A 26,692-nucleotide genomic window follows, 5' to 3' on the forward strand; every position below is an offset into this window, starting at 1 on the left:
TTTTTTAAAGATTTTATTTATTTATTTGAGAGTGAGAGACAGAGAGCACGAGAGGGAAGAGGGTCAAAGGGAGAAGCAGACCCCTCCATTGAGCAGGGAGCCCGACGTGGGACTCGATCCCGGGACTCCAGGATCATGACCTGAGCCGAAGGCAGTCGCTTAACCAACTGAGCCACCCAGGCGCCCCAAGGGATTCTCTAATTTTTTTACAACAGCAAAACATGTCCTGAAAAATGGAAGGGAATAAAAAAGATAATCCTGTATCCTTTCATTTGATTTTTTCTTTCAAGTACAGCTATATTTATACCTTGATTAAAATATCACACAAATGTTGGGCAACCCTCTTGGGTCCCCTCCCTCCTCGGGAGCTTTGTATTATCACTTTGCTATCGTACAATAAACCTTGCTTTGCTGCCCACAAAAAACAAACAAACAAATAAATAAAGATAAAAAATAAATACCACACAAATCCAAACTGGGCTTCCAACATGGTCTCTAAAAAGAAAAATCTAGAAAGTGACTTTCCGAATGTGTGAGAGCAAATATTTTATGCGCCAGAGAATGTTCCTGCCTGAGGGGTCTATTTACCACACATTCATAATGTCGAATGGAAAGAGACTTTAAATATAATCAAATATAACCCTTTAAATAACCTAGAAACCCTCTTAATAACATCTCTGTCAATCAATCATTTACCTTGTGCTTGAACATTGGCAATTATTAGATGAAGCATCTGGGTTGAAATCAAGAAAAAGTAAACACAGTATCTTTATGCACTGGACTGACTAATTAGTCCAGCAGCATACCAAATTATATGTCTTTTTAGCTGTATGGCTTGGATTTAATGAGTTGTTTCCTGAGTTGAATGTCAACATCTCTCTCTCCCTCTCTCTTTCACATACACACACACACACACACATACACACACATACACACACGTACACAGTGAAGGAGGAAAATGATCAAAAGCCAATACTGCTATATTATCTTGGGAAGTATTTATTATGACACAAGACCGACAGAAAACATGATGGGCAGTCACAGACTCCTAAACCTCTAGGTTTCCGGCTAGAATAGTCATGTAATCTAGCCCATGACTTTCCTTTTACTTACAGGGAAATAAGGAGTTTAAGAGATCTGCCAGGGTTTTATAGGTTTCTGCCTGAGTGGCATTTGACTACGCACAGAAAGGGAGAAAATTTACAGATTATTTAATACCGAGGTTGGAGTAGTAATAATCACAGCTCAAAAAAGGGAAAACACCAACGTGAAGGCCGGCGAATCAGAATCAATACTCTCATCAAATACTCAATGACCTTTCCCCTCTGGATTTATATTTTTCCTCATTTTCTGGGATGCTTTTTATGCATTAAATACAGAAAAAAATAATAATGAAAAGAGTCCCTTGACTGTGTAACTGGAATCAATGTATCTAACATGTTTCCCAGTACTTACTGTGCACATTGCCTCATTAGATTGACTACCACGAAGGGTTCAAACAGGAAAAAAAAAAACTTTAGAAAGCCATTCATAATTTTCTCTTCGGGATTTAACGGTCATTCCATACTCGTCTTATGGTCTCTTTCCTAATACATCCCAAGTGAAAAAGCTTCAGGTATGCTGGAATTCTGAGTCCAGCAAGAAAATATTTGCTGCAAAGTGCTTGGTTTATGTGGTTTTGTTTTGCTTCATTTTGAAAATCCATATTCTGCATTATTCTCTGAAAAAGGCCAGTAGTGGCTTGATTCCCTGTCGCTGTAACATTATTTTTTAACTTCAAGGAAAAGGCAGAGTACAATGCCCCTCCCACACTTCCAGGTCCATAAACTCAGTCTTCGTGAATTTGCTGTCTTTCTTCATTTGTGCTCCTTGATTGATGTTCTTAACCAAGTTTTCTTGGTTAGATGTTCACATGTTTGATACCCAATTTGCAAATGTCCTTACGTTCTGATAAAGTCGCTGTGTCTCTTGGCATGATTTTAGTGTCTAAGTGCTTACTGCTTTACTATATATTTTTAAGAATGAGTCTTACTCATTGTAGATTTCCCACTCTCTACTCCTCCATATATACACCTAACTGAGAGAATACATCATAGGTGTTAGAATTATTTTTAAATTTAAGTATTTCTTTGTATTAAAAGCCTGACCACAAATCTAAAGAACACTCATTTGCATTTGAAGAAAGTTTGAAGAAAATATTCAAGTTCCATTTTAATTCAAAATATTCAAATATATCCCTAGTTTTTAATTGAACAGGTTTACCAGGTGATGTCATGAAGAAAATAGGTAACCATTACTTAGTAATTCACATAAGAAACAAGATATTTGAGTTACCTTAAGATTCATCACTGAGATAGGTTTGCTCACATAATATTAAAATACACAATCTAGGGGCACCTAGGTGGCTCAGTCGGTTGACTGTCCCACTCTTGATTTCAGCTCAGATCATGATCTCAGGGTCCTCGGATGGAGCCCAGCGTTGGGCTCCGCACTCAGGGGGTAGTCCGAGGATTCTCTCTCTCCTTCTGCCCCTCACCCAGCTCACATTCTCACTCACTCTCTCTCTCTCTAAAATAAATAAATCTTAAAAAAAAAGAATGCTATAATAATCCTTGTTTAAGGTTTCCAATAAAAATGAATTATGAATCACATGGAGTTAAGCTTGGAGTTCTGTCCTATTAATACTGAGTCTAATAAACTACTGTGAACTAAAACTACTCAAGACTATGACAATAAGATGAATATCCAAGTGAAAATTGAAAAATTTAGCTTTTAAAGAAATTAGATATTTGGCACATAGAATATCAACTTTATCAATTATATCATTGAGTTTTCAAACTATTTTGTGACACGATCTTGTTCTCAAAACTTTAGGAGGAGGACATCCAGTGGGTATTTTGTGTAGAGAGCCTATATCCTGTTCTCTTAGCCATTCCCTTCTCTCTATGGCTCACCAGAACACTGTTGTTGTATGTAGACACCAGTTTGGAACCTCTGATCCAGAGAGAGCACATCTTCCATGTTCCAGAAGCTCTGCAGAGTCACTGCAGATAGTTAAATATTTGGGTTTATGGATGTTTTACCGATTTTAATGACAAAATCTGTCATTTAAAAAATTTACATTTTGCTAATTAAATAAGTAAAATACATTTTATTTATTTATTTATTTTTTAAAAGATTTTATTTATTTGACAGAGAGAGACACAGCGAGAGAGGGAACACAAGCAGGGGGTTGTGGGAGAGGGAGAAGCAGGCCTCCCGCGGAGCAGAGAGCCTGATACAGGGCTCGATCCCAGGACCCTGGGACCATGACCCGAGCTGAAGACAGACGTTTAACGACTGAGCCACCCAGGCGCCCCAGTAAAATATATTTTAGTAAATTTGGAAATCATAAAAAACTCAACGAAGAAATTTTTCATAAAGTCACCACCCAGAATTAATTCTTGTTAATATTTTGATGTACACTATTTTAGTCTTTTAAAAAGCATATATGTGTTTGCATATTTTTTTCTCTTTTCATAAAATTGGGATCAAATTCCCTCTGTTGATTTTTGAGCTTTTAACTCAAAAGACATATCTTACATATTGTTCTATGTTACTAAACCTTTTTCTACAACATACTGTTTGAAGGGCCTCTTTGTATTCCACAGCTGGGGTAGGTCACAGTTACTTTGTCATATATATTGGATCTATACAGAGACAGATAAATCAAGGTTTCAGTGTTTTGTCACCCAAACCTATTCTTGTCGAAACTCCTGCTATTCACTATAAGCAAAAATTGAAACAAAAAAGTCTTATGTTGCATGAATTTTAGCACCATGAACTATAAGAGCACAGAAACTGTATTGTTCATATCATTAAGTTCTGGGATTTGTGCTGCTCAGTCTATTTTGCACTTGGGGATTTTTTTTCCAGAGATAAATTCCTGTAAAACTGCTCTCTGAATCTCTTTAGAGGAAAAGAAAATGTTCATAGTTTACAGAACTGTGGAAACACAGCACAAAATGTTTTCTTGCTCCTTTATTACTTGAAAAAAGTAGGAAGGAAAACTAGGTAATTTTCTTTTATTAAAATACATTTAATGCCTATTTAAAATTTTGCTTTAAAAAGAGAATCCCAGACTATATTGTACAAATACACACAACTCATGCATGATCAAATAGTTACTTAAACACAAAATCTCTACATGGTTTATAATAGGACTGGGATTCATTCCATCCCTACCTTGTTTTCTTTCTTCACTGAGGAAATTGGTTATATGGACTTCGTTCTTGAATATATTTTTGCAGAGTGTTGCTATCCTTTACTTAACAAGAATTGGGTCTCGATTAATATTTAACAACAACAATAACATTAAAATATATTTGCCTTTCTCTTCACTTTAATTTTCAGGAGCAGAATCAAATTTTCATTACAAAAGGGAACTAATTAGCATATCAGTTAAGAGCGACCTGGGATGGGAATCTGACATACTTGGGTTCAGAGTCCGCTTCCATCAGTCACTAGTTAGATAATCTTGAGAAAGTATTATGTTGCTTTATCTCAATAAACCTTAGTTTCATTTTGTATAAAATAGGAATACTATTACTTTCTTGAAAGCATGTTGGTGCGGGGTATGGGATGACTTTAGTGCAATGCTTGGCATCTAGGCAAAGTAGTAAAACAAAAAACAACACAGTAACCACTGACATTAATGTCAAAATATGTTTTGAAAGTAATTTTTTTAGACATTTTAAAATCTAAATTCAGTCTAAAAAGTAGATGAATATGCCTCAATAATTTTTATTTGTTGGGGCGCCTGGGTGGCTCAGTCGTTAAGCGTCTGCCTTCGGCTCAGGTCATGATCCCAGGGTCCTGGGATCGAGTCCCACATCGGGCTCCCTGCTTGGCGGGAAGCCTGCTTCTCCCTGTCCCACTCCCCTTGCTTGTGTTCCTGCTCTCGCTATCTCTCTCTCTGCCAAGTAAATAAATAAAATCTTTAAAAAATAAAAAAATAATTTTTATTTGTTAATGGGAACATTATTGCATTTGGCTCATCAAATGAAAGATATACCTTGGGAGAGAAAGGTAGGTTAAATATTGATTCAAAACCATCCTCATCAGCACGTGCATCCAGAATTCAGGCTTATTAGCTAGAAGCTATAGTGGTCACTTCACAAAAACAGAGCAGACTTCTGCTGGCAACAGTGGGGCTAGTTATACATTCTGTGTGTTAACAGGTGCTAACATTCTATTAAATTTGACTCTTTTTCCTTATAAAAATATAAGTTCCTTTTGGACAGGGACCAGAGTCTCTGAATGCTATTTTGAGGAACTTCACTTAAGCTCTTGTAGTGTTAGTGATGATGATGATGATGATGATGATGATACACACGTGGGAACTATTTATTCATACCCCCGCCCAAAGCTCTTGATTTATTTAGTTGTTTCCAGATACAGACACACACACACCTAGATTATATGTGAAAAGAAGAACCTGGGAGGAAGAACCAAAGACCTTAAGTTACTTAGCACCTGAATTAGGGCTTGGAGGCCAAGTCAGATCATGTCATAATTCTTTGGCCCTGATTCATGTGACTGATGTATCATTTGGTTGTTTTGGGGTGGATCTTAACAGAAAAAAATTTCTGAAGTAAAGAAATCTGGATTGGAGTTCCATACTTTTCAATTAGTCATTAGGTGATGCTAACTAAGCACAAGTAGACACTTTGAACTTTACTCTTAGGATGATTATAAATAATATAATACCAAATAATGTAACATAATATACAACATCTTCTCTATTTGTATGTCTGTGAGAATTTGAAGTATCAAAAGTTCTTTGTAACTTATAAAATAAAGTTTTAAACACATATTGTGAAAAAATGCCTTAGCTTACTAATTATAAAAAAGTTGAATAATTGTTGGGGCATAAAAGGAAACACTTGAAGTTGCAAATTATCATTGTGTCATTGTGATTGCCCAAAAACCAGATCAACAGCATTAAAGTTCACAGAGATAGTTTATTTTTATCAAATGCTTATCTGCTGGGTCATTTTTTACATTTTCAGCTTCTATATTAATGAAGTCTGGATGTTTCCCTGAAGAATAAAAACCATGTTTTACTGGAAATAACATGGTGTAGTGAAATGAAAATGGGCTAAATAAGAGTTAAGACCCCAATTGTCTCAAGTGCCAAAGAGTTAAAGTGAATCAAATGAAGGGGCAGGAGGCTTGGGGGTCAATGAAGCACACACTGTAGAGCATAAGACTCACCAGGAAGAACACCCATTACCCAACTCCAGATGTGTTTGTCATGAGGAGATGTGGGCCTAGTGATGCCACATTTTCTTTTTTTTTTTTTTTTAAAGATTTATTTACTTATTTGAGAGATAGAGAGGCAGAGAGAGAGGGAGAGAAATCCTCAAGCAGACTCCCCACTGAGTGTGGAGCCCCATAAAGGGCTCAGTCCCAACACCCCAAGATCATGACCTGAGCCAAAATCAAGAAGAGTCAGCTACCTGGCCAACTTGAGCCACCCAGGTGCCCCAGATTTTCTTACTTTCTAAGAGGAGGCAGATGCTCAGGTGTTTTTTTTTTTTAATGTTAAAATAATATAATCTGGGGATAAAAGTGTGTTTTTAAAAATACTGGGCTGGAAGCATAGATTGTTGTTTACAAGCATTTTACACATGTTTACAAACACTTCCTGAGCTGGGTCCAGTCCACAGGCTCCAGCTTTGAACTACTGTGCTATAAAATCAGATAGATCTTACTTCAATCTCAACTCTAAACTCACTAACTGAATGACTTTGGCTAAGAAATTTAACCTATCCAAACTTCATTTTCCTCTTGCAAAGTGGGAGGAGCAATGCCTCTGTTGTGAGGATTGCAAAAATTGGACATGGATGAAAACAGTCTAATAGATACAGAATAGGTACTCAATACAGCTCTTTTTCTCTTTTTGTGGATGACTTAGAAAAAGTAAGTTGTTCTGTTTTCTCCTTTTCATTCTTGTTATACTCGGAGCACGTCAGATATGCGTGTTATTAAGAGGGTCAGGGTTATCTCATTCATTGTTGGAATAAACTGTTTTACTTGAATTATAAAGAAAATTTTAAATGATGGATGTCCCCAATTCTAAAGAATTGAGACGAGTCAGCATCAAGTCTGAATTTTTTTTTTTTTTAAAGATTTTATTTACTTATTCATGAGAGAGAGAGAGAGAGGCAGAGGGAGAAGCAGACTTCCCGCAGAGCGGGGAGCCCGATGTGGGACTCGATCCCAGGACTCCGGGATCATGACCTGAGCCGAAGGCAGACGCTTAACCATCTGAGCCACCCAGGCGCCCAAGTCTGAAATTTTTTTCAGTTTGATTTAGGCTTCTTTGCAAAACGACAGTCTCCTGAACAAAATGCTTTTCCACAATTTTATCTGCTCCTTCTCTGTCATAAAGATCCTTTTGTTAGTCAAACAGCATTTAAGGACATCAAGAATGTGGTAAGTGATGGCACCATATGAACTAAGAATGAATCAATTCTGCTTAGATTACAGTTAACTATACAGCCAAAGATCGATGTTTCAAAGCAAGACGATTACATAAAATAAATTTAGACAGTTAATGTTTTCCAACTATACAAATGTTAGTGAAAGTTCAATAAGCAAATGACCAGTGACTGACTAGCAATATTAATCTTGCCTGTTTCTTACCTTCCAGAGCCATTTAGGTCTGATTTCAAAAAATGTAAATAAAGTGAAAGAAAAATATAAAATCATATATTACAGTTAAAAGAGATTAGACAGTATGTGCAGTCAAACTTGTCCAAACAAAAGCATTGGTATGAATCAGGCATGTTTAAGCATGCATTTAGAGACTGGGCTCATTTAAATCTATAGGGATAAAAACCTAATGGTCACAAAATGGTGGAAGAATCAATTTCCCTTATACCAGGCTATTTTCCTGGTGTCAGAGTGTAGCACTGCACCCTGTGGATCCCCAAATGTGCACAGTCTAGCTAAGAGGAGAGCAAGGTGACTAAAATGTTCCTTCTATGTAAAACTAACTAGGGTAAGGGGTTCCTTGTTCCATCATTTTTTAAAAGCTAGGGTTTATTTTTAATGATTGCTGATGTTTTAGGCATCTGGCTCAAAACACTACAAATTCTACACTTTGTAGCTGCTTTTATTCAATGAAGTGTTTTTAAAATAAAAGTAAATCATAATTTAAATGTTTTCCTTAAGAAATCAAAATCATATATTTTCTAAAATGTAAAATTCATTTTATGGTTAACTAATTGCCACTTAAATTCCTCCTTAACAGATGTAGGAGACAGAGACTGAACCAGGGGAGTGGGAGTAATTCTAGGTCTAGGTAACCAGAGCAGAGCAGATGATGGAGAAACCCCAGTAATTCCAGAGTCTACATCTTCATAATCTGAATTAGCTAGGAAATTCATAAGAAAGCAAATATGGGATCTATAATATCTTCAAAACACTTAGATCCTTCTCTCTGTCTTATCAGTACCAATTAGCAGAATTTCGAGAATTCTCATGAGAATTCAGAGTGTTGATTTTTTTGTACACCTCCAGGTTGGGAATTGTCATATAAAAAATTATTGTCAATTGTCTTGCTATTCTTTTAATGGCTCGTTGGTAGAATGGCACCCATGAGTACAGAATGGTACTCATTTAATAAGTATTCTGACTAGTTGTTTTCATCAGCATCCTTGCATTAAAAAAAGTGGCTTTTGTTCTGGAAAATATTTTTAAAGTACGTATATCTGACCTAAGAGTAGTTTATGGGACACAATATGGATCAGTAATGACCACAGAGTATGAACTCAGCTTATTTTTGGAAGGTACCTCTCTCCATGAAATGCTGCACAAGAAAGGACCAGATAAAGAATGTGGGTAAGAAACATTTGCTTGGTTTACATTTTCCATTGTCGTGATACTGGTAGCATTTTCCAGGGGCATATTTCCAGTTTGGAACAGAAGCCATGAGGGAAAATATCACCCTTTTTTCTTGAGCACATGCTCACAAAGCTTTTTTAGAGTCCCAATGATCTCAGCAAATTTCCTTCTTGAAAATAACGAGCGAATTGTTTTCTGACCAAATAGTGTCAACTAAACTTAGTCAGACTTGGTTTTCTATGTATATTTTTGCTGCAGTTAGACTCCAGAATTTCAAGCATTGCAGTAAATGATCTTGATTTAGATTTAAACAAAGAAAGGGAACAAAGACTTCTACCTCATACTTAAGTTTCTGAACTTCCAAGAAAGCAAAATGCTACCTTAATTTATCTTTTGAGTAAGATTATTACATCCATTTCTGTTTAGTCTTAATTTCTGGATACAGATATGAAGGGATGATTTATTTACGATTAGGGAATTTACTAGAGTGGATTTCCAGAATAGCAAAAGAACTGTGAGTGTGGAACATGTAATTTGATGTTAATAATAATTACTAATTTACTTTAATAAATTCAGTGAATCCAAAGGTATTTCCTTACTGGTGGTGTCATTATTTCTGACTTGCAATTTAGTTTTGAAAGGGAATAAAAGGAGCCACAGAAATGTTCCCAGCTTTTCTTATTTATGTCATAGCACATAGTGAACAAGTTTTAATTAGGGATTTTTAAAGTGTTGTGATTTATTGCCTTTAAGAATTTGATTTCCCTTTATCAGAATCTTAGAATCCTGAGAATGTCACAGATATGAATACAATCCACTTTGTTTTTACAGCCAAAATAAAAAGATGAATAATCACTGTCCAAAGAACTACCAGTGGAAAGCCATAGAGCAGAGGTCCTTCAGGAGACCATCCATCCATCCATCCATCCAGTCAGTCAACCAACGTTAATTAAGCACATATGTTGTGCTATGAGATTTGTCATTAGTGGTTTCATTTTCTGCCCACTTAGAGCTTACAATCTACTGAAGGGTAAGGAAAATCAAGTAAGCAAATAAATAGCTCTATAATTACGACTTTGATAAATGCTATGAAGGAAACCCACAGGGTGCAGAGGATAATAATGGAGATACACTTAAGGAAACCTATCCAAAGAGTTATATTTAAAGCTCAAACTTAACGTATAAGGAGATTCCAACCATTCATATATTAAAAGGGGGAGAGTCAGATGACTGGCCTTTTATTTTATTTTATTTTTTCAAGAGAGACTGCCAAGATGTGTGAGCTGGGAGGGGTTGTGAGACAGAGCCCCACCTTGGGCTTCTACTCAGTGTGGAATCTGCTTGGGATTCTCTATCTCTCCTTTTCCCTCTGCTCCTCCACTTGTGCGCTCGTTCTATCTCTAAAAAAAAAATAAAAAATAAAATAAAATAAATAAAATAAATAAATATGCTTTCATAGAGGATTTGACTTGGACACAGAGATTAAGACTGTAGGATGCCACTACCATACTGAGGAAAAATGATAAAATTCTGGAAGAAATTTATTTTTGTTTTTTTGCTTGTTTGTGTGCTTATGCATGCATCTGATGACATTTTCTGTGATTCAGACAAAGATTTCATTGACTTGGGCTTAAAACTCACTCATTATGAGCACACAAGAGATAACCAAGGTTAATTTAATAGCCATTGTGAGATGTAATGGCAGGTCAGGGTAACAGATGTCAGATTTCCTAAAAATAATGCTTGACTCACAGCTGCTGTAAACCAAGCAGGATCTACCTGTGTCATGACAAGTATTTAAAACAAAGTATAAAGACCCCCAAGTGGGAAAAAAACATCTTGAATCATCATGGAAAAATGCACATAGAGATTAAAAATTTAGTAGAGACATATTTCATTGACATGGAATGACAGTCACCTTATATAAAGTAAAAGAACTGCAAAACAATGCTTAGAGTATGCCCCCACTAATGAAATTATATGTCTGAGTGTGCTTATATTCACATGTAAAAAAAATCGAGAAGGAAAATTTCCAAAATGCTAACAGTAATTATTTCTTGATGGTAGGCTCATGCGTGATTTCCTTTTTAATTTTTTTATTTTCTTTTTATACATTTCTGTATAACCTTTTTTTTGTTTATCACAATGATGTATTTTTTAAATGTGGAAAAAAAAACCTTTAAAAGACAAAATTTAATTGTATTGGTGAATATTGATTTAAAGCAGACTGTCTTTAGCGTGACAGATCTCACTTGTACTGCAAGCTAATTAGTTTTAAAGGACACTTCCCAAATGTGGAATGATAGTTCAGATGGCATAATTTGCTCTTTGGCCAGTGTTGAATGCCAAATAGTCAGACACAGAGTATGTGCCTAGCGCATTAGCAAAAAAAGAAAGACACACACACACAAAAAATGTATTTTTGGAGAAAAGTATTAAACTTTTGAAATTTCAGAAAAGTGTAAAAGCATTTGCCTAGGGAAAATATTAGAAAGTTGATGAACTGATGTACAACTTTTTTATTTTTATAGATTTATTTATTTATTTGAGAGAGAGTATGGGCCGTGCAAGCGGGGGGAGGGGCAAAAGGAGAGGGAGAGAAGCAGACTCCCCAGTAAGCATAGAACCTGAGGAGGGGCTCGATTTCAGAACCCTGAGATCATGACCTGAGTGGAAACCAAGAGGTTTCCGGCACCCCCTGATGTATACTATTTAATGATTTAATATCATTTTTAATTTTAAGAACATGTAGATGAAAAGATGCTTAGGACATATAGGTGGGAGGTATGGCTGAGTTTTTTTCAAGATCCAGGATCTATAGGAATCTTAATTTGGTCCTAAGCACAGAAAAAAATTATGTTACCTCCTAACCTGGATGTCACTAAAAATAAAGACAATACTTAGCCGTAAAATAAGGGCACCTCAATCCAATGAAGTTCTGATTTTTCCCAGACAAATGCTTCTATGCTTTTCTAAAATATCAAGAATCCCAGTTTTTCTCCAAAATTTTTGTGTGCACCATTTTTGGGTGGGGGGCGGAGGTTGATACCCTAAGCATACATTTAGTCTATTAGCAATTCAATATGATCAAAGAGCAAATCATGACACCTGACATATTCAAATAAAATGAGTCACATTTAATGCAGATTTACCATATTTGATATTTTTAAATTCTAATTAGCAAGATAATATGTTAAATGTTCTAACATGGCAGATTTGGGCTCATGGGATTTGGAATCCAGGTCCAATTAGACCATTTACCAAACCCAAACTGGACAAGTCTAACTTCTCTGAGCCTGTTTCCACTTATTTAAAATAGTTATGATGACACAGTTTTACTGGCACGATAGAATTTGGGGGAATATTAGATGAGAAATAAAGAATGTAAAATGACTTTGAGAACTACAAAAGATTATATTAATAATATAAGGTATAATGGTGGTACTGTATTGTTTTCACATCTGTATATCTTATATACCCCAAGGAATCCTATGTCGCTAGGATATGCAAATTGTTCTAGTCATATAAGAGCTCTACAAATAGTTTGATTATATGATTGATTGCTCTTGTGTAAAAACACATTTTTAATTGATAGAGTAATACTTGGGATATAAAACAGGAGGAATTGTAACTAACCTCTCATAGTAACACTCAAGTATAAATCTGGTTTATTTATTTCAGAAAAAACAGAATGTTGAGTTATGTTGAAACTTCCATGATAAATTCGGTTTTCTTTTAGGTTACAATCATGGAAAACAAAGAATTAATCCTTTCATGAACCTATGAGAAATGTAAAAAATGGTTTTGTCTCTCCTAAGTCATCCTGATGGAGAGTAGAGCGTGTACATAAAATTGAAATATGTTCTGAGGTCACTTGAAGAAATAAGAAACATCCTATCACAAAGTGAGGAATTAGATAATGTATGTTTTACTCCAATTAAAACAAGTTTTACTAAAGTTTAAATGCCAGTCAAAATATTTAATATTCCAATAAGAATGGCATTTCCAAGACAGTGTTTGAGAAATTGGGAATTAATTAAATTAGAATATTGCTAAACAATACATTTAAACAATAACTCACAGGTATCCTTCATATACTTTGTTCTTTCTGACATCACCTTATGGCTCTTGAATTATTTTGTATCTAGACCCCACTTAACCCCATTTTAGTTTTCAAAATTAGCAATACAAAAGGGAATAATTTTAATATGGCTGTTAAACATCACATTCCAAAAGTTGCTGAAAAAGGACTCTTATGAAGAGGTCAGTGTTCAGTTCCCTGCATCGTGACAAGATAACATATATTTTCCAAGCAGATGGTCAATCAACTTCTTTAAAAATATCCAAATTCTGTAACTTAGAAGCCCATTGCAAAATAGAGCCTTACTGTTATAGATCTAGAAGTACCAGATATTAAACAACCAAAGCACACTCTAAAATGGGCAATTTACACTAGAAAAAGCCAGATAAGTTTTTGAGAAAGAATCTAGCCCATTCCATCCCAAATAAATGCATGTCTAGGTCATACTCTCAGAGGTTTTGGTGAAAGAAGAATGCACTGCTTTATCTGGTTGCTCAGTTGACAACTCAACTTTGCTATCAGGAAGTTCCACATCCTGTATTTCTAATCCTCATTTTTCCTAATGAAGTTGAAGCTCATTGACTATATTTTAGGTTCCAAACAACTCCCAGCTCTTCTGAAACAAATGATTGTCATCTCTTAATTTTCTCTTCTCCTAATGAAATAATCCTAGTCTCTTTATCCTTTGTTAGAGAATACAACTTGTAGTCCTTTAAACACACTTCACTTTCGTGTGGCCCCTTAGTAAAGGCCATAAAATTGTCTTAACCTGTGGGATCAAACACTAGGTCTAAGATTCCCATCAGGGTCTGACCACATAGGTAAAACATGCTACCACTGATAGTTCTGTGCTGACAGCCTACAGTCATTGGCCTCCGCCTAAACTGTACCAACTTCACCTATAAAACCACAACCCAATGAAAACTCAACACAAAGGAAATAAAACAAAGCCCCAAGATAGCTGTTTTCATTGCATGAAACAGGGTCAACTAAATGTGTCTTTATTTTTTAAAGCTTATTATAGATATATCTGAAATTTTAATTTTTGGAAGTCAAAAGTTATCATTAAAAGATTTAGGATGCAGTGTGTCATAAAAATTTTATGTGACATATAAGCCCAGTACTTCTTTCCTTGCTCTACTTTATTTAGTTATAATTAGGCACACGATAGCATGACTTTACAGAGTTGTGAATCTATATAATATACAAGATGCCGTGAGCAATTAAATCCATTCTTCCCATTAAGTCTTCCTATATATAAACCAAATAGAACATTTATTCTCTGAGAAATTAAAACTATAAACTTCAAATACATGTAAAAATTTAAAATGAAGAAGGGGCAGCAGTGTATAAAATAAAATGCAAGATTAAGATAAAAAAATGTTACTTAACATTATAAAAAATGTTTGCACTGACAATGATATGTTTGAGAAGAGATCGATGGATAAAACTAGTCCATATGATGAATGTAATAAATACACTTTTACCTGCAAGGATTTTTCTGGCTTTAATTTAATTAAATCCATTCTCCTGGGTAGTAATGGAGTCCTGTACCCTACTCATCTCAGGCATCTTCAGTCTCCTGAGCTGCCTTAAAGCCTTGACATAATAAAAGGTCAAGCAGATCCTAGTAAGCATTTGTAAACTACAACAGCCCCCCATTTCGGGCTCACTCTCTTGTTTCATTTCATCGTATAAGTAGGCTAATTTGGAAATAGCTAGGGTACTTGGGAACACCTAGATTTTCAAAAAAATCCCACTTTCCTACTTAACCACCTAAAGAAGTGACCCATAATACAACATTTGAGAGAACTGTAAAATGGTGCCTGGATACTGAAGGAATGAAGACCAAATAGCAAGCAGCACTATCAAATAAAATGAATGCATTTCACCTTCCAGCTTATGTGTGCTTCCTGGGACACAAGGCACAAACATGAAAGGGATGGAGCAGAATTTCGAGAAAACTGATTTGTTTCAACATTGACTTGGCAAGATGCTGAACACAAAATAACACCTCAAGGCACCTCCCTTTCCCATCATTGTAAATTCAGGGCTCTCAAGTCACCACCCCCCCCACCCCGGCAAAACCAATTAAAAATAAAGAAAAGAGGCAGGCTATGAATTTGCATCTGGTACTAAGATACAGATTAAATGATAGGCATCTGTCCTAATTGGTCACAATGAAACTAAGGGACAATAACAAGAATAAATCTCACATTAATCCAAATGAAGCCAATGAATAATACAAACCAGAAGCACAGTTTCAAAAATATGCAATTACCTCCGAGCATGCAAGGGCATTTATAACCCATAACTATGATTGCAGAGCACAGTATGCATATAAATATATTTAATAAATGCACTACTTATGCTAAGAAACATGTGTATATATGATATGCATATCCATAGGATATACATTTGTATGTTTACAATCACATCTACTTACTAAAAATCAAACTCCATCCAGCAAATGGTTTCTCAACAAGAGTACATTAGAATATGAAATAGAATGCTAAATTCTGAGGCCACCTTTTCTTAGCGATAAAGGAAATAAGCAAAATCACCTCGTAATTAGGCCGGGAAGCTTAAGAGGCACCAAATGGGTTTCTGAGGAAGGCCCAACCCTGTATGTGAGAGCTGCAAATTAAACGAGTCCTTTCAATAACACCCATTTCTTGTTAGCTCTTTTTCCACCCCCTGATTCTGCTGCTAAGCTTGGAAGGAAAGGAACCAAGTGGCTCAGTCTGCATTCTGAGCCAGTTCAAGATAAAATCAGAACACCATTTCTTCTCTTTTAAACGCCGCGGATGTTTTCTTACTTCTCTCTTCCTGGCAACCTTCCTCTCTCTCCATCCCCATCTCTGTCTCCACATCTTCCTCTCCTACTCCGAGGGAGTCATTGTTCAAGTGCTGGCCACAGATGTACACTCAGGTCCTTTAACCGGCAGCTAAACCAAGAAGATAGCCCCACAGTCTCCTACTCACCATGCTGAGACCCGGAGAAGCTGCTGAAAGGAGGGAAAGCTGCAAACTGAATCCATTTTCCTTGTGACCGAGTCGGATGCAGCCTCCGAACCCAACATCGGCAGCTGCTGCTGGGATTTTGTTCCCTCGCTCTCTGGTTGGCGATGGTGCGAACAGGAACCACCCTTCCAGCCTCACTAGAGCATCAGCGGTCGAGGCGGCGGGAGCAGCGGCATCACCACCTGCCTCCTCCCTCTTGGAGGATGGGGTGAGCTCGGAAGCAGCCAGGAACTTGCAGCAGACACCTCCTCCGGCTCCTCCTCTCCTGCCCCCTCCCCCAAAGCCCCACCCCTGCTGCGGTAGAGGCTGCCGGTCCCGGCCGCTGCTGGTTGTCATGGCAACGACCAATGGTGAGCCACCAGACTAAGGGGGAGGGGAGATGGGTGAAAGGAGCTGCAGGGGCTGGAGGGGAGTGAATTTTGTGCTGTTGCCCTCTGGGATGCTTTTGGTCTCTCCTACCGGGACTCGGGGTCTTTAAAAATGGGGCAAAGGTGCATGGGCACAGGAAGAGAATCATTTAAATGTAGTCCAAATCAAGACTGAAACATACAAAATAACTTAGCTATTTGTTGCACTTACTATGGTTTTCCAACAAAACCTATTAAAATTTGCCATCAGAAAAAAATAATAACAAATGGGGAAAATGATATCGTGTACTGGGAGATTATAATTACTCCAAACATGTTTGTCCTTGATGGTATCTTTTATTCAATGTCACTCAAGACTGTTAAAAAGCAAAGTAAGTGGCTGGACTTTACACTAAAGTAAGAGTCTGATTCCTTAGCACTACCCTCTGCTTGTTCTTCTCAAGTGAGTCACTTGGTCTCACTGTTTTTCCAGTTTATCCCTGAACAGGACTTGGAGGTATATGGCACTCCCCTGTGGACAAGGAAGTTGGAACAGAGGGAACAGAAATTTCTTGAGCAACCACATGGTTCTCAGGAACACCAACCAGTTGGTGGATAGTTGAAACCTTTGGAATGTCAAACTCCTGGAGTGTTGTTTCCTGCAGAAAATTCTAAGCCATTTTCATGGACGCCATTTTCATGGATGCCTTGGAGTTCCCAAGCTGGTAGTCAGGATGGTAGGTAGAAAAAAGAAAGTGAAATCAGCAGTGTTCTGAGTTCTTTGTGAGTTCTGTTTAGTTCTGTTTCTAACTATAAATTATAGATGACACTAGTATTTATCTCATGCAGTAGTTGTAAAGAGTAAATGAAATAATGCATTAATAGCCCTTGGCATGCAGTAAGTGTGTAAATAAATGTTTACTAGTAGTAGTAGTATACTGTAACTGCCTCTTAATTCAAGGGCTCAAGGGAATAGCATGGCAAATTCAGACAAGGCGAGAAAACAATACATGATAGATGTGTTGGTGATGATGATGGCAAAGACAGAGAGATCCTGAAAGAAGAAAAATTCTCTAAAATGTGACAGTCGAGGATATTCTAAGTCTTAAAGGACTTAGATAAATTTCCCAAATTCACACAGCTAATTAATGATATGGCCACAATGAAAACTCTGACCCTTCTAATACTAACATTTGCTCCCCGCCTAATGATCATAGTTTTCTGCCACTACTCCATGGAATGGAGATACCCTTTGTTCTTAACCTATAGGGTTATTTATAAGTTCAAATAGGATTAAGGTAATTTTCAGAGTCAGACAGCCTGGGATCCATTTCTGGTGCCAGTATTTACTATAGATATGACTTGACACACAATAATTAACTTCCCTGAACTGATGTTTTTGGAAATAATCATAGAACCTCATGGAGTCATCATGAGAACTGAACAGAATGATGTATGTAGAGCATTAACACAGTGTCTAGCACATAGTAACTGTTCAATAAATGGTAGCTATGATTATTTGTTACTCGTTCTTAAGTAACTAATATTAAAATGTAAGATTTTTTTTCCTAGATGGGGTCACTTTTGATGCCAGGGCCTTATTCTAACAAAACTAACTTGAAGATAATTAGGTGGTCAAGGAAAGGGCTGCAGTCATCCTTGGCCTTACCTCTTGGTCCTCTCCCATGGGAAGCCTGCATCCTGCTCTGTGCAGCTGGGGGCTCCTGCCTCCCCTCAGAGACTGAGCCACTACGCAGTCTGCACATACTTCCACACGAGCATCACGTAAGTGTAGTCATGCAACAGAAAGGAATGGGTTGTTTTGCTTTTTTGTGTGTGTTCTTCTCTGTATTTCACCTTCTGTTGTCTCCACAGAGATGGTCCTGTAAGTAAGCAGAAAGGAAAGCTGCAGGTTGTAGAAGCTCAGGCATGTCTGAGTGACACAACCCTCCCCACCAGCCTTGTGAGGGAGCATTTCATCTTTCACGCCAAGAGCTGACTTGGTTGGGGTGAGCCATTCCAGTTTTCTCTCCTCCCATTAACAAAGGCAGAATCAACTGGGGGAGAAAACAGTGTTTGGTGTTCAAACAATTTAGTCATTCAAATGCTCTCCCACCTTTTACTATATCCATGAAGCACTGTATTTATTATTTTATAATAGTTTTTTTAAAATACTTAATTATTTACTATTTTATCTACTTTATTTGTTATTTTAAAATGAAATTTATCTCTGCCTTCAGTAGAATATAAATAAAAATAAGCATGGTAAAGAGAGTGTCCTCAGAGAAAGGAACTTAAAGCAAAATCATACATTTTAGGGGGCTGAAAAAGACACTAACTTTTTTTGTAATATTTTTTTATAATTTTAAAATCTCATTCCTTCTCTCCATTGCCATCTCCTCTCTAATCATGCTCTATTTTTCCATGGTATTTGTCATCTTCTATTATACTATATTATTTATTTGTGCTTCTACATATTTTGTTATCTGTTTCTCTCCACTAGAATGTAAGCTATGAAAGGGCAGGGATTTTTGTTTGCTTATGTTTTTGAACAGTCCCTGACCTTTATTAGGTGCTCCATAAATATTTGTTGAATGAATAAACCAGTAAATAAATAAAATACCAACAACTTCTGCATTGGATCATGGCTATATAAGCTATTGTTAGAATATTATTTGTCCAGTTACATATTTTTGATATTTCTCAAAATTAAAACTAAGATAATTACACAAATTATCTTATTAGCATAATGCATATTAGCATAATGTCTATCTGATACATATTTTAAATATACATAGTTATGAAAATGGAAACGTTTGCTCATGCATATTCAAAGTCATCTAGCATATCGCCGGTAGTATGCATGGTGTTGAGAAATACTGATTTTGTTCTAAGAATGTCTTCTCCAGTAGTACTAACAGTGAGCAGACTGTCTACCTCTCCTGGGACCTTTCCAATTTTGACTTCTGGATTCTATGAGATGTCTGAAAAAGTACAGGGTGTGGGTCTTGGCTCCAAAAGTGGCATTAAATTTTCAGGAGAAACCACAGCATAATGGGAGGAAGCTGCAAAGTGTAGGCTCTGAAGACAGACTTTTTGGAATGAGTTCATGCTTCACCATTCGTTTTCTGAATGACCTTGGGCAAGCTGCTTAATTTCTGTATGCCTCAGTTCCTTCATTATATGACATGCTAGGAGTACCTACTTCATTGGGTTGTTCTGAAGATCCAAGTTATTGTTGCAAAAAGCTAACAAGTACTGGCATATAATAAACAATAGATAATATGTAGCTCACACCATTACAAATATCATTTTAAATAACTATGGTCATGCATAGCATATTATTCTGGATGTTTCCAAAACACTCAGATCACTCAAGGTTATTCTAAGAACTTGTTATGACTGCAGACCTGCTTTCAGCAGACCATGAGGATTTCTACAGATGTTTATCTCAGAGATAGGCCAGTGTCTTGATTTCCCCAAAAAGGGGACAAAAAGGGAGAAGTCACAGTCAGAAGTGAATGTTTATTCTTTGTCTACTCTGTAAGAGGTTATTAACATATTATGTATTTACAGAGAACATTAAATGTAAGCTGTCAGGATCTTTCTGAGTTCGTTAAGAAAAAAACACATCATTTGGACCTCACTGCATATCCTTTATCAATACTACCAGTAATGGGGCACCTGGCTAGCTCAGTCGGTAGAGCATATGACTCTTGATCTCGGGGTTGTAAGTCTGGGTGTAGAGATTACTTAAAAGAAAATAAAATCTTAAAAAAAAATACTACCAGTAAGCAAAAATATTAGAATCCTCCCATGAACTCCATACTCCCAAAGCCAACATCTTATGAATTACTGCCTGCATAGTAGGTGGACACATCGGCCTTTACTCACCCTGTTCCCTGCCCCAATTCTTCAATCTTAATGATTTCTCCATCACCTCCTTTGGGTAGGCTTCAACAACGATACCAGGATTAGGATTAGAAGTGATGTTCCCATTGTCCCCTGTCACATCTTTATTGCTGCCCTCATGATGTTGAATGGCAAATAGTTTTTTCTTTGTCTTTCTTTCCTGTTTGACTGTAAGCACTTTGAGGTCAGGAATATACTGTTCATTCATTCATTTATTGCTATGCCAACCTAACAAATATTTATTGCTAGCTGCTACTGTGTGCTGTCCTAGGTGCTACAGATACAGCTGTGACTAAGACAACATGAACACGCTCTCCATGGAGCTAATAATCTAAAAGGAATGACAGGCTACGTAATTAAACGTAATTAAATTATGTTGAGGGTTAAACAGAGAACCATCAGAAGTTCTGATAGCATATAAAGAGAAGATATAACTGAGCCCAAGGAAGATATTACCGGAGGGATAATAGAGTAGGGTAGGGGCAGTTGGTTTTGGAAGAAGGGAAGGAAATGTACTCAGGTGCTGAAATGTGCAAGAACTTGCAAGTTACTCACGTTTTATTTAATGTTGGTACCTAGCACAGTATCTGTGCATATTATGGGCACTTAGGTGTTTGTTGAAAGAATTTGCCTCCTTCCCCCGCAACCGCTCACACACATAAGCACACAACTTCTTTCCATCATGTTTTTTTTCTGTTAATTTATTTGAAGAGTTAGAGTTTGTCAATAGCTAAGGAGCTGACAGGCTGTGTGCAATGAGAAGGAATGATGGGAGGCCAAAAGATTAACTGTTTCTACTGTAGAAAAAGAGGTGTAATGCTAACAGTGACCACTGTTCCAGTACAGATTTATTGAGTAAGATTTACATGATAATACAAACTTTTGCTCTGATATTGAAACGTGAGATAGTTTTTCCCTTTCAGGTCCAGGGCAGTTGTATATTACCCAGTGGCAGACAACACATGGACTTAGGTTACCAGCAAATCAGGGACACCAAAGAAATGAGAAAAGTTCCATTTCAGTGGCCTTTTCCAAGATTTTGCAATCAGAAAATCTACAAATAAGTTGGTTTGATTTCAGAATATATGCAAGTTTCATTTTAATTTTAGCATAGTTTTTACTTTTAATTGTCTATGGGAGGCACCATAATTTCTGTAATTCTTACAATGCCTAGTAACTCAAAACATCTTATTACACACAGCACTGAGTGGAGAACATGAGCTACATAACACAAAAAGCACATGCATCCCAGAGTGAACTGTCATGATGGAGCTTACAGTCTAGTAGGTGGGGCAGCCAAAGAACAAGAAAACAAACCACTAAAATAATAGGAAATTTTCATGGGGTTCCTGGGTGGCTCAGGCAATTAAGCATCCAGCTTTTGATTTTGCTCAGGTCATGATCTCAGGGTCCTGGGATCAACTCCCACCTCAGGCTCTGCACTCAGTGTGGAGTCTACTTGAGATTCTCTCTCTCCCTCTGCCCCTCCCCCACTCGTGGGCACACTCTCTCTCTCAAAATAAATAAATAAAATCTTTTTAAAAAATAGCAAATTTTCACAAGTGCTATGAAGCAATGAACCAGAGAGGAAGATAAGGAATGGGGGTGGGGAGAATGGGCATGACTCACTATGGAGGCGGCATTTAAACTGAGAAATGAAGTATGGATTATGGCAGTTATGTAGGAGCTGAGAAAAGAGAGGTTCACATGGAAGGATGAGCTCCGAGGAGAGAGAAAGTCAGGAATAAGAAATACTTTTGAAGGTCAGTATAGCTGGAAATGGTGAGCGTGGTAGAAAGTGGCAAGAAGGGAAGCTGGGAAGGCGGGCAGGAACCAAATTATGCAGCACCTTGTAGCCCACTGTCAGGTAATTGGGAGTTTTTTTGTAAATGTAGTGAAGAGCCATTGAAGATTTTAAATTCGGTTTAAAGTATTGTGGGGAAGGAATTGGTAGTGGGTAAAAGTGGATGCCATTAGGGTGCTGTGGACATCTAGGCTGGAGGTGATATTGGTTATATGAGGTAGTATCAGTGGATATAGAAAAAATTAAACCATTTTGAATGAATACATTTGAGAGGTGGCACTGTGAGGACTTGCTGGTGGATTGGATGCTGGAGCTGAAGGAGAGGGAGATAGCAAGATCGTTTCTAAGTAGACAGCCAACTCTTCCATTTCAGAGGTCACGCTGGTCCCTTCTATAGGGAGGAAAGGCCTCAGCATTCTCACTCTGGGAAACTGTGGGGAAACATGAAGGGTTCTAAGTGCCCCACTTTCAGGGACCTTTCCTCCCTTCCTCCCCAGGCCTAGCGCTCTATAGAATTAGGCATTAACCACCAGTCCATGCGCTGGACAAGTCACTGATGAGCTCATGGCAATGGAAGCAACTTGGCTGAGAAGGGTAGATGAGGCCTGGAAGAATACCATAATTTTGATTCAGAAAATCCCCCAGATCTGGAGAAGTGGATTGCCATCAAGAAACGGCCTTCCTGGGGAACCCTCCTACACTGTTGATGGGAATGCAAGCTGGTGCAGCCACTCTGGAAAACAGTATGGAGGTTCCTCAAAAAGCTGAAAACAGAGCTACCCTACAACCCAGCAATTGCACTACTGGGTATTTACCCCAAAGATACAAATGTAGGGATCCGAAGGGGCATCTGCACCCCAGTGTTTATAGCAGCAATGTCCACCACAATGGCCAAACTCTGGAAAGAGCCTGGATGTCCATCAACAGATGAATGGATAAAGAAGATGTGGTATATATATACAATGGAATACTACTCAGCCATCGAAAAATTTGAAATCTTGCCATTTGCAACAATGTGGATGGAACTAGAGGGTATTATGCTAAGCAAAATAAGTCAATCAGAGAAAGACAAGTATCATATGATCTCACTGATATGAGGAATTTGAAAAACAAGACAGAGGATCATAGGGGAAGGGAGGAGAAAATGAAACAAGACAAAACCAGAGAGGGAAACAAACCATAAGAGACTCTAATCTCAGGAAACAAACTAAGGGTTGCTGGAGGGGAGGAGGGATGGGAAGGATGGGGTGGCTGGGTGATGGACACTGGGAAGGATATGTGCTATGGTGAGCACTGTGAATTGTGTAAGAGTGATGAATCACAAACCTGTACCCCTGATACAAATAATACATTATATGTTAATTAAAAAAAAAGAAATTTGAATTAAAAAAGAAAGAAAGAAAGAAATGGCCTTCCTCTGATGCCTGGGTGGCTCAGTCGGTTAAACGTTTAAACATCTGCCTTTGGCTCAGGGATCAAGTCCTGCATCTGGCTCCTTGCTCAGCAGGGAGCCCGCTTCTCCCTCTACCTGCCACTCCCCCTGCTTGTGCGTGCCCACATTCTCTCGCTCTCTGATAAAAAAATAAATAAAAACTTAAAAAAAAAAAAAAGAAAAGAAATGGCCTTCCTCTACTCTGAGCCTCCTGAACATCTAAACCATATTCTCTACCACAACTAGTTTGGCTTCTTCCTGGGTTACAGTCCCAAGCCTGCCACCTTCTAACTGTGAGACCCTGTAACCATATCCTCCCTCAGCCTCAATGTCCTCCTCTACGAAGCCAGGGTAGAAATCGCCTTTGCCTACTAAATGAAGATCTAAATGAATTATGTTTATAAAAACCTTAGCACATGACTGGCATGTAGACAGGTCTCTGTGAGTTCTAGCTGTTCTGTTATACCTAACTCCATATCTGAACCTTTCTTATGAAAGCCTTTATAGCCCCAAACATTTGCCTACCGATCTCAAATTTTAGAAAATGTTTCCTCCCACCTCCAACTCCCCCCAAATTATCTTTTAGATATCTCAAACAGAACTTACTTTCATCTGGCAGGTATGCTAGGGGCAGAGGCACTGAAAAGAGAAAAGGGTTGTCTATAAGTGGAGTTTACAGACTGCCTGGTCTGTCTCATATTTATGAGCCAACTTTCTTTAAATATTTACATTTTATTACTATTCGATTTGTTTCTTACAGTTGATCTGAAGTGTGAAATTAGGAGCCTGGAGCTTGCTAACACTTCCATGTTAGAAAAATGCACAGGGAAGGAATTTGAGTTCTGTGGGTTCCCCGCACTCCCACACCGAGGACAACAAAACCTTGTGAGGAAATCTTCGAGATGTCTGTGTCTGCCCACTGCCTCCTCCTGAGGCACTCTTGCTTAACAGGCCCCTAGTTCTAGCCCATGGTACAAGCTAAGGGGCCTTTCAAAGCTAAAGAGCCAGAGACTCCCATTATGGACCAAGTGGGCTTGATTCTAGAATAGGGATGTTGGAGGGGAGGCTAGGTCAAACCCAGAGAGGGGGAGCTCAATTTTGGGAAAGCCACTTTCCTACTTTTAACTCTTTTAAGCCTCTTTTCTTTTATCTTAATTCCAAATTCCTTCACTTTTCTCAGCATCTGTTTCTCCTTATAATAAACTTTTGTCTTTAACAAAACCCAAACCATCTCTCAAATAAATCTGTAAATCGCTTAACTCTTGTTGATGTCTAGTTTTAAAATGATAAAATTGGGACCCTCAGGCAAATGTAAAATGTACACATCAATGATTTTATTTTAATTATCTAATTAATCAGAGGACCTATAAGATGCTAAAACTGGGCCAAAGAGCATCTGAAAAGCTAGATATTTATAGGTAAAACAGAAATGAGAGGACAAGAGTGGTTTTACTTATGCAGTCTCATGTGAACTTTAAGCCTTGAGATACAAATTTATCCACAGGATTAATCTTTATGACCCTGAATAAACTATGCTTCTGGTCAATCTTTTGTAGGTCATACTAGCCAGCCGTGTACCACCTGAATCAACAGATGAAATGAATATTAATCTCTTGTCCCGGGGAGAGACTTCACACAGGATGTTAAGGGCACAGTGGTCTGATACTAAAGTCAAAGAAATGGAATGTCATACTCTTTCCCCTAACCTTTCTAGGTCTTATCAGATGATTTTTTAACTTCATCAACTGGATCACAACATGCCAAGGACAACAAAACCTTTTAAGGAAATCTTCGAGATGTCTTGTCTGCCCACTGCCTCCTCCTGGCAAAGTTAAATTTGGGGGTTCTCATTTCATGCAATGTCTTCATCTCTCACAAAATCCTTCCATTTTATAACCATATTTATGGCAGAGAGATAAATAACAGAAACTATAGGATGAAAAAGGAGAATGGGTGAAAACAATGTTTCCAGGTGGAACATAGCCCTGGGCCTTACATCAACCTGGACCTCACCACAATGGGGGTTAGGGGTGCGTTAGGGTTGGAGGGGGGTGGTGTCAGCTCTTCTGTATTTTGTGTGGAAACTGGAAGATCCATCCTACTCAACACTTCCACACACTGGGGCCCAACTAGTCTTGCTTTGCCAACTCTTCTAAAGGAGGCAGAGAAAATTGTTCTAACCTCACTGAAAGAGCTTTACATGGAGAGAAAAGAGCTTTTCCCTTCCCTAAAAGAGCATAAGGCAGAGGTGTGAGTGAACCCTCACTACTTTGAAAGGAACTGCTAAGCATGTCTGCCTGACAAGGACGGTGGGCATCAGTGGGCAGGGTGAACTGGTCCATTACCACTCCATGGAGGAGACGTGGCCTTGTGCAGAGCAGTGGGAAGCATAGCAGACCACATGCTAGAAGCATCTAGAAGCAGCAGGGTCTGTGTGTTTAGTGACACCAAGGAAGACCTAGTTGTGAGAAGGGAAGACCAGAAGCTGCTTGATTCTTGAGCTCACATACTAATCCTTTTGGTGACTTAGAGAGAAATATTGAAACAGAAGATATGGAGGGCTTAGGGAGTGTATTTGGCAGGAATGTGACCTGCCTTTCAGTGTGAGTATGTCAGGGCTCATTCATTCACCCAGGCAGGTCAGGGTTCAGGATCTCTTGGTTATACAATAAGCAGCTATTTTTAGGTTTCATCTCCAACCCCTCATATCCTCCTTGCAGTCAGGTAAACTGAGAGTGAGCTACAGACACGCAGTGCAGCACCATGCTATGTCCCCATCATTTGTCTGATTTTTCATGCTTCCTCACCTCCATAATACAGTGCGGTAGGACAGGGGTAGAAAAACACAGATTTTTACTCAGAGAAGTTGCTCATGCCCAAACCACCTATTAATTTCACTGTTTGTCTTCATAAAAAAGAATTTCTTGAAGGCACAGGAAGAAGAGAAGGATTTTTGCTTCATGAGTTTCCCTTGATTTGTCTAGTGTGGTCTGGCAGAGGCCTTCATAGCCCAGAGTCAATGTGAGAAATCAAGCCAAGAGAAAGGACATCATGCCTCTCCTGTTCCATAGAACTGTAAGTTCTGTGGCCCCTACTTCTCTAGCGCCCCTTCCAGTGGAAGGTCCTCTTAGGAAGCCTGCCACAAATGCAATCCCAGTTCCCTATAGAGTTCTGATAGCCACGCTTGGGGGCATTACAGT

The 26,692-nt window shown here is 38.0% G+C and overlaps 1 protein-coding gene across 1 annotated transcript in view; it reads right to left on the reverse strand.

The window, feature by feature from the left end:
* JAKMIP2 (janus kinase and microtubule interacting protein 2) overlaps positions 1-16,118 on the reverse strand; it is a 162,184-nt gene extending 146,066 nt beyond the window's left edge. The window contains exon 1 of the mRNA XM_035014411.1: positions 15,959-16,118. The gene's annotated coding sequence lies outside the window, so the exon portion shown is untranslated. The remainder of the gene's footprint in view (positions 1-15,958) is intronic.
* Between the last annotated feature and the right edge of the window lie 10,574 nt (positions 16,119-26,692).

Source organism: Mirounga leonina, unplaced genomic scaffold, assembly GCF_011800145.1.
Source record: "Mirounga leonina isolate KUSES-001 unplaced genomic scaffold, KU_Mleo_1.0 Mir_168, whole genome shotgun sequence".
NCBI lineage: Eukaryota > Metazoa > Chordata > Mammalia > Carnivora > Phocidae > Mirounga > Mirounga leonina.